We start from the raw sequence: 9,091 nt of genomic DNA, 5'->3' as shown, positions 1-9,091 counted from the left end.
CAATCTTCGCCCTATGTGCGTTTCTGGGTCAATGCCGTGCCGGTATGTCGGGGGTGGGGGGGGGGGGGGGATGCAGAATCGGGACTGCAGTGACGTTTTGCATGAGAATGCAGACACTCCTCTTATATACATGCTGCCTTCTGTCATGATCCTTTGTTCTTTCTCCCCGCGACATTGAGTTTGCGCCTCGTTTATTTGATTGCTTGTAATTCATTCTCCTGCCTGTCAACGTCTGCTAGAAGGAGTCTCGCTCCAAATTTGGGCAAAAGAAAACGCGACAAAGGTATTTCCAGCTGTCCACTCAGCACCGGATCCCTTATCTGTCATCAATAGTTTCTACTTTCAAATCAGAAGTCCTAAGGTAAGCTGGTACACTTTTTTAAATTCATTCATAACAGTATTTCTTACTTTCTCCTGTGTTCGATAAGTTGATTAGAGTCCTGACTTAGGCCCTTTGTAATGCTTTCAGTGAGTGAACGGTACTGTCGTTATATTTCTGGACTGACCCGTGATATTGTAGGAAAAGCAGCCTGACCCGTATTGACATCTGCTCAAAGACAACAATGGGTTAGAAGTTGGAATTGTCAAACAAAATACAATTCTGGAAGTGGACCGCGGGCAAACTACCGTATTGTCATCTGTCAATCTTGGATGCCAAGTTGATCAAAATTAGAATTTGTGCCATCATAACATGGGATGCCTTTCTTCATAGTTAAAGGACAAGTTCACCTTCATAAACATAAGGATTGAGAGAATGTAGCAATATTAGTAGAACACATCATTGAAAGTTTGAGGAAAATCAGACAATCCGTTCAAAAGATATGAATTTTTGAAGTTTTTTTGCAGTACCCGCTGGATGAGAAGACTACTGCAGTGTATGAATAACTTAGATGTCAAATGCTTACAACAATATAAGGAAAATATAAAGAGAATTTCACAAAATTCCATCTGTTGAAAAAAGTATACATTCCCCTGACTCGTTACCGACAAATGTTATGGGTAATATTATTCCCCCTGCCTTTAGAAAGAGCAAGTCAAGTGCTCTTTTATTATGCGAAAAAAAAGTGAAAATATGTTGAATTTTCTTTTAAATTTTCTTTATACTGTTGTACGCATATGACTCACAAGCTGTAGTAGTCTCCTCATCCAGCGGTTCCAAGACAAAAATTTAAAAAATTCATAACTTTTGCATCGATTGTCCAATTTTCCTCAAACTTTCACTGATGTGTTCTACTAACATTGTTGCATTTTCTCAATCCTTATGTTTATGAAGGTGAACTTGTCCTTTAATAACCGAGACGACCAAATAGAATGATCTTGAAAATTTCTCTCATCTGACTTAAAATCTCGTCTACTATTGACAGTACTTCAATGGCATGCGTCATCAGTACACAAATGGAGGTCCAAGTTCATCGAGTGCCCGTGATTTCTTGCAACGGAAAAGACACATCTTAAATCAATATCATATGGTGACTTCAAATGCAAGAACAAATATAAACATTTGTATCAATGTATATTAAAATGCATGACAAATTTACGTAGGCCTATTTTTGAGCAGTCTGTTGAAAAAAAGCAAGTGAAAGTAAAATTTGAATTGAATTGAATTAATCTGAGATATTTCAGTTCAGTTCAGTTCAGTTCACTTCAGTTCTGCATTTCAAAATCAATACAAATCAACAAATCAACAAAATACTTACATAGTCATTTACAGAGCTAATATTCGTAACGTTTGGATCATACATACATTTTCTTTTTTCAAGAACGAATATCATATATGAAAGGAAGCAATAGGAAATGATAAAAATGAAGTGCAGGGGACCATCATCATAAGCTAAGCTTGACGAGGAAGATGGCCCCAGGTAAAGAGATACATAAAGAAAATCTTGCCACTCACTGAGTGGGGGTAATTGTGCGAAGGGCACAATAAAGAGATACATAAAGAAAATCTTACCACTCACTGAGTGGGGGTAATTGTGCGAAGGGCACAATAAAGAGATACATAAAGAAAATCTTACCACTCACTGAGTGGAAAGTAATTGTGCGAAGGACGTGCGGTGCAGTGCGGTGTGCATTGTGTTGGGATGAATCTTGGTTTGTACGTTGAGTGTTATTTTGTGTATCAGTGTGATGAGGTGAATGTTACTTCAGTTATGGCCGTGAACTCATTGTTTAGGGTGTTTGTTGACCAGGTGGTATGAATATTTATGTGTCAGAAGTATACTGGATTATGAGGGTGTTTTTTAGTTCTCGTTTGAAAATGTTCAATGACGTACATTGTTTTAAATTAGGGGGTAAAGAATTCCAAATATCTGGTCCATTATGTCTTAATGATTTTTGAGCTAAAATGATTCTGGGGTTTTCGAGATGGTAATCGGACGACTGACGTGTTGGATATGAATGAACGGTGGAATTTGGAGCGAAGAAGCCATCAAAAATTTTTGGAAGACAATTAAATGTATATTTATACATAAAAACAGCAGTTTGAAAGGTGTGAAGATCCTCAATTTTCAATGTTTTTAGTTGACGAAATAGGGGATTGGATGGGGATAAGTAACGGGAATTGGTAATTAAACGTACAGCACGTTTTTGGAGGGTAAGAATTGGATTAATTTTAGTTGAGCCACAGTTTCCCCAAACGATATTGCAGTATGTGATATGTGGTAAGATCAATGCATTATATAGAATAGCCAGGGAATTTTGAGAAATGAAGTTTTTCAGTCGATATAAAATTCCTACAGTTCTTGAGACAGACGTGTGGATATTATGAATGTGATTCCTAAAAAATTAATAAATCTTACTTCAGTTAAGGATAATCCATCAATACTAATATTATAACTGCTGTTAATGTTCTGTGAAGCAGTAGGTTTAAAACGTATAAAATTTGTTTTAGAGACATTAAGGGATAATCTATTACATATAAACCATTGGGAGACTTTGTCTATTTCCGTGTTCAGAGTATTAAACAGTATTTCAAGGTTCTCATGAGAGTAAAAAATATTAGTATCATCCGCAAAAAGTATAAATCTAAGAGTTTTTGATGTATTTATTATATCATTGATATATACAAGAACAGTAGGGGGCCAAGAATTGATCCCTGGGGAACACCACATACAATATTAGAATTCGGAGATTTAGATGACTTAAATAGTACATATTGCTTTCTGTTGGATAAATAATCAATAATCCAAGAAAGTGCTAAACCACGAATACCATATCTTTTTAATTTGTACATTAAACCTGTCAATTTGAAATTAAATCTGTTGAAAAAAATGTGACTATGTCAATCATAAGTATTTCAATCATAACTACATGCTTGATATTATGATTGAAATTGTAAACTTTTGAAAAGATTTAATTTTGAATTACATACAACAGAAGGATATTTCTTGCTATGTGAAGACTGAGATGATGACGTCATGTCGTCACATATTTTAATTCCAACGCAAAATCCTTTATTTTTCCTATATTTTGTCTTGTTTGTGCATGGTTGTTTTTCATAAAATAGATCAAATGGATTTTGCCACTCATTCTGTTGTGTAGCAAGAACCTAGCTATTCCAACCTTAAACTGTATCTGTTGGATGTGTAATTGCTGAATCATCCGCAAAAACACGATTTTCATGTTTTTCCTTTCGCACAAACCAAACGGAGAGTTGATAGTTAAATTAACATAATCAGCTCGGCTATTTGTAAAGGTGCTTAAGATATGGATTGCTATTTAGTTAAAACCATGTTAAACTTTATAACTCTATAAAAGTTTCACTAAGATAAGATTTTGATGAAATTTGCACCATTCCGTTCTCCTGATTTCACTCTGGTTTACCCTGTACTTCAAACGAATGATTTCATATCAAGCGCGTGACATTGGCGCAATGACTATATAGGGGCAACAACATTCCCTAAAGACCTGATTTCATTGGTTTTTTTTTGTGTGTTTGTGTTTGTGTTTGTGTTTGTGTTTGTGTTTGTGTTTGTGTTTGTGTTTGTGTTTGTGTGCGTGTGCGTGTGCGTGTGCGTGTGTATAATGTATGTATGTATGAGTACATCAATCAATGTAAGATTTGTGAGTTGATGATAATGTATCAACTCAACAGTCAAGTTAAGTTTTGATAATTAATGTGGTTGCCGCGAATATTACTACTTAATCTTCAATAACTATCATATCTTTGTGTCCCTATTTTGACGAAACTTCTGTTTTCATTTTCGTTTGATTTAAAAATAAATTTGAACGTGGCCCTGTACTGAACTTAATTCAATTCACCCTCTTGGTGATTGGCACGCGCCATATGCATTCAAACTAGAAAAATACGCGGGGAAGGTCAAATCACTAAATATCATGTACATTTCTGATTTATGACGAACTTGAGCCGACATTTATCAAGCTTGACCCGATAACAGGTGTCATCATAAAATAAATGTCCAACTGACAAGAATTGCCGGAAGGTATAATGCTACCTTAGGTCCTAGAATCTCATAAAAATGTCACATCAAGTGCATCCATTTTACCAGGCTGAACCACAATCCGGCGTTACATATCACACCGAGATATCATTTCAACACGACGATGTAGAGGGATTTCATATTCGCAAAATAATTCATAGAAGCTTTGAAACCCGGCTGAGAGTATATTAAAAGCATGGTGCAGTTTCGGTTGAGATGGGGTTTGAGGTTTCCATTTTTTTTTTTTTTTTTTATGACAATGATGATTTTTTTTTCAGATAATGAGAAAGTTTATATGAAATATGAAAGAGCTTATAAAGTAAAAGGAATTCAAAGTTTGTTTGATGAAAATGGGTTTGAAAGGGATTAGATATCTAAAACAAAAGCAATCCTAACAAAGGATGGGACCCATGCACCTTTTAGTAGGATCGCTTTGTTTTACTTTGTTTTGGTATATCCAAGCCAAGTCATAACGAATTTTCATTGAATAAACTTTTCTTTTTCTTTTACAATTGTAGGCTTCTTAACATTTCATAAAGTCGTTCCTAAATATCTCAAGAATTTTTTTTAAGATCATTTTTACCTCAACCAATACTATACCATCCCTTTAACCTTTCGTGTCAAACGCAGAATGAATCTTCTCGTCTACCCGCAATTTGCAAATGGTATTCCAATGCAACACTCGCGACGCAAACCTATGACCGCTCAATCAAACCACGGGGTATTTATGATACAAGTGTCATCCCTCGTATACGTATTTCGATATTCATTAGCCGCCATGCATTGTTGAATATCAAGACTGCAACTTGTAAAATTATGTCACAAAAGCGGAACAATGTGAAGTAAATTAACCGAATCCCAAACAATTTCATGTTTATGAAAATTGATAAACACAGTTCATAAAGACTTGCACTGACATAATTATTATTATGTTAAAGCACGAAGCTACTAGGTCCATGGTTAAAGGAAAATGGACTAATGATTCAAGAGGGCAGCACACACTTGTGCTATTAACGCATGTGCCATATTCCGAACATTGGATAAGACAAGACCGTACTCTGCCGTATGTTGAAAATGGTCGAAATGGTTGTCCGAGAGAATTGGGCTTCAAGGCGACTGAAGAAGTCCCCTCTTCAATAAGCTATTCCGTGCCAAGCATCACTTTTGGCGTGTTGTTGTTGTTTTTTTCATCAGTTAGTTTAGTCATTTTCCCTTCATTCATCGAATGTACATGTGTGTGGGCAAACATCCCACATAAGTTTGGATAGGGTGGGATCAACGAAAAACAAAAAACAACAACAACAACAACAACAACAACAACAACAAACGAACAAAACACGACAAATAAAATACAACAGAACTCGCCGGCTTGTGAACCAAAGCGAAGATGCAAGTGTGAACGCCTCCACCCTCGTAAACCCTGTGATTCTTCGTCTTGCTTGAACCCTGGATTCTCTATTAGAGTTCATGGTCGAACTACTAGTAACAATGCCCTTCTTTTTCCTGTTCCTCAGAGCTAATTACACATCGATGAAAGCAACAACAGCCAGCAAAATTTGCATTATGGGGTCGTAATAAGTTAGTTTGTTGATTTTTTTTTTTTTTTTGGGGGGGGGGTCTTCGTTTTGGTTTTTTGTTTTGTGTGTGTTTGTTTTTGCTCAAACTGCTAGTGCTTTATAGCGTTTGAAGATAGCAGGGAGGTGAGAAAGCAATTTTTTTCATCGAGACTGTTGAAGCTGAAGACGGTTGGCAGTACATGTGGATGCACTTCACGAGACCGACACCCACGAGTCATACAGCCCGCGAGTCATACATCTCACGAGTCATACAGCCCATGAGTTACTAGTATGCAGCTCACGAATCATGTAGCCATGAATTCGACAGTAAACAAACAAGGCCCACGAGACCGACACATTAAGCCCTGTATTGTATCTTTCGAACTCGTGGACTGTTTTTACCTAATATAGTGTCGAACTCATGGGCTTTATTTACCTAGTGTCGAACTCATGGGCTGCATGACTCGTGAACTGTATGACTCATGGACATCTTTGCAAGGTCAAACTCGTGGGCTGCAATTTGATGCAAATCTCCTACGTATCCGGAAAGAATTAAAGATGGCCGAAATTTCAGTGCAGATATTTCACTCGTAATTAAAGACGATGGACTGACCAGTGACATAACGTTTAGTGTAACTTCAGACAAACAGGCACAATGATAACCTATCAGTTGTGTGTGATCTCAAATTGCGTCATCCAATGGAAGTCGATTATGCTTAATACCATTGAAGGGATGGTGCAGTTTTAGCTGAGATGAGGTTTCAGATTTCCAACTTTTTTGGTGATAATGAGGGACCTGTTATGAAATATGACCGAGCGTATAATTCTAAGAGGAATTCAAAGTTTGTTTGATGAATATTAGTTTTGGCATGGCTGAGATATTCAAATGAAGGCAATCATAGTGAAAGGTGGGACCCACCTTTTATCAGAATCGCTTTGTTTTACTTTGTTTTGGATATCTCAGCTATTTCGAAACCGATTTTCCTCAAATAAACTTTGAATTCAAGTTCAAGTTCAAGTTGATTCATTTCATTTCCAACAAACAAATAATTAGGAATACAATGAAATGTTCGTATATACAGATGTCAAGAAATCAGTACAACAATGCGATGAACAAAATCAAGTGAAATAAAAACACAGTTAAATTATCAACAAAGATACAAGTAAATGTTACATCATTATGGTAAAGACAGAAACAAAATTGCTGGAAATGGAGCTTTTAGTATGCAGTCCCCTCATGAGAAAAAAAAGAAAAAAAATCAAATTGCAAAAAAGAAGGCAATTTGCATAAGTGATACAAAAAAGACAGAGTAATACAGACATACATGCACACACGAGGACGCACATTAACAAACACAAGACGGCCCTCTTGTAAAGGAAGAAATGCTGAGAGGATAGAATTCCTCGTAGAATTGTATGCTTTTTAACATTTCATCAAGTAGTTTCTAAGGCCTATCTCAGAGAAAGTTAAAAGTTGAATCCTTATCATAACCAAATATAAGTACTTATACAGATCTAGTTTTTTTCCTGAAAGTTTTACTTTGGAAGGAAATAACAACAAACATTTCAAAGGTTGCTCATACAGTAATACTTGAAAGGAGCTGCTTGCCTCTTGTTTTGCTAAAGGAGAATGTTACCCAAGAAAATAATGTATTTCGATTGAGTGAAAGCAGCAATATTACTAAAATACATCAGTGTAGCTTGAGCAAAATCGGACAAGACGCTTGAAAAGTTAAAGGCACTATTTACCATTTGCAGATGAAACCAAAACTCAAATCTAGTGCCTCAAAATAATTATATAATGTGAGTTAGGGATGGAGACAATCAATGTAAAAATTTGAATCAGAATAATCGATGTTAAGTACTGTTTAATACACAAAATGTAAACAATATTTATGATAAAAATGTTTCTAGACTAAAACGTCTATAGTTATGGTTTATTGTGAAAAATAATATCTCCTTGTGCATTAGACTTTATTGCAAATTAACGTTTATATGGTAGGATGTTTTGTGATACAACTGACCTGACACACATGCATCAAATGCGATGTCTCGAACATTTCTAAACCACTGCTTCCAATGGTAAACATTACCTTTAATTTGCAATGTTTCGGTGCCGCCGCGCTGGCTGAGAAGACTGCAACATTACGTGACGTCACTGTAGGACAACGATACATATCAAGGAAGGGGAGAGGGAGAGAAAACTTTTAACTCGTTTGGTGCGAGATTCTCAAATTCCCGTGGACCGCAGGCAGCGGACTCTCTGGTTTCACGAATTTTGGAAACTGGTTATTATCCGAAGATAGTGTCAAGAAACAGCTATCGCCATTATACCCTCAGGGGGAGATCATACGTGGGAGGTATAGGAGAGCTCTATCTCACCTCCCTGGTCATAGGTCTCGAGTTTCTACTGTTCAAATATGTTGTATAGCTCCGTGGTTCAGATATCACATTTTCCTACACCTCGTCTTACAGCCCTTCAACCTCCATGACAAAAACAAGGTTCTGTTGGCGTTTTTATGTATACATGTGTAAGGCGACCTCTAGAGGCGTGTGTTGGTGAACAAAGGTTGGTTCAGTGGGTGTAAGACTGGCCAAATGAAGCATTATTCTAACTTTTACCGCGATCTAGAGCGATCGGTATCGCGTTATTATTTTTGGCAGTGCTTAATGAGGACTATAATATACCGGGCTTTTAGCCAAAATACGACTCGTCGTCAACATGCATTCTATTCGGACTAAAATAGGTGTATGAAGCAGGTAGAGCATAGTACGAACTACGTGAATATCATTTTCCTGGTTAAGAAGTTGTTATACAGGGTATCGCCCACTGCCTGCTACGCGCAGTGGGCAAGAATGTGTGCAGAGTACAAGATAGATAATGAAGAGTTACTGCTCTGACGATAATGACGCCAGGACGCCCTCTACAAAGCTATTGCGCATATCCCGGTGCAACGGAAACAGCTGCGATATGAGTCTGAACTTAAAGGGAAAATTAATCCCGATGTAATGTGGATTGAGCAAATAAAAAAAAAAGGATTTAAATTTTTGGTAGGTAGAAGCATAAAGCCATGACGTTTTGATGATACGTGTTTC

The 9,091-nt window shown here is 36.8% G+C and overlaps 1 protein-coding gene across 1 annotated transcript in view; it reads left to right on the top strand.

The window, feature by feature from the left end:
- Nucleotides 1-269: 269 nt before the first annotated feature.
- LOC139714124 (solute carrier organic anion transporter family member 4A1-like) overlaps nt 270-9,091 on the top strand; it is an 87,550-nt gene continuing 78,728 nt past the window's right edge. Inside the window, exon 1 of the mRNA XM_071625850.1 lies at nt 270-361. The gene's annotated coding sequence lies outside the window, so the exon portion shown is untranslated. The remainder of the gene's footprint in view (nt 362-9,091) is intronic.

Source organism: Diadema antillarum, unplaced genomic scaffold (assembly GCF_040938485.1).
Source record: "Diadema antillarum isolate AM-2024a unplaced genomic scaffold, OU_Dant_1.0 scf00000045, whole genome shotgun sequence".
Classification (NCBI taxonomy): Eukaryota; Metazoa; Echinodermata; class Echinoidea; order Diadematoida; family Diadematidae; genus Diadema; species Diadema antillarum.
This window is presented reverse-complemented; position numbering and strand designations above follow the sequence as displayed.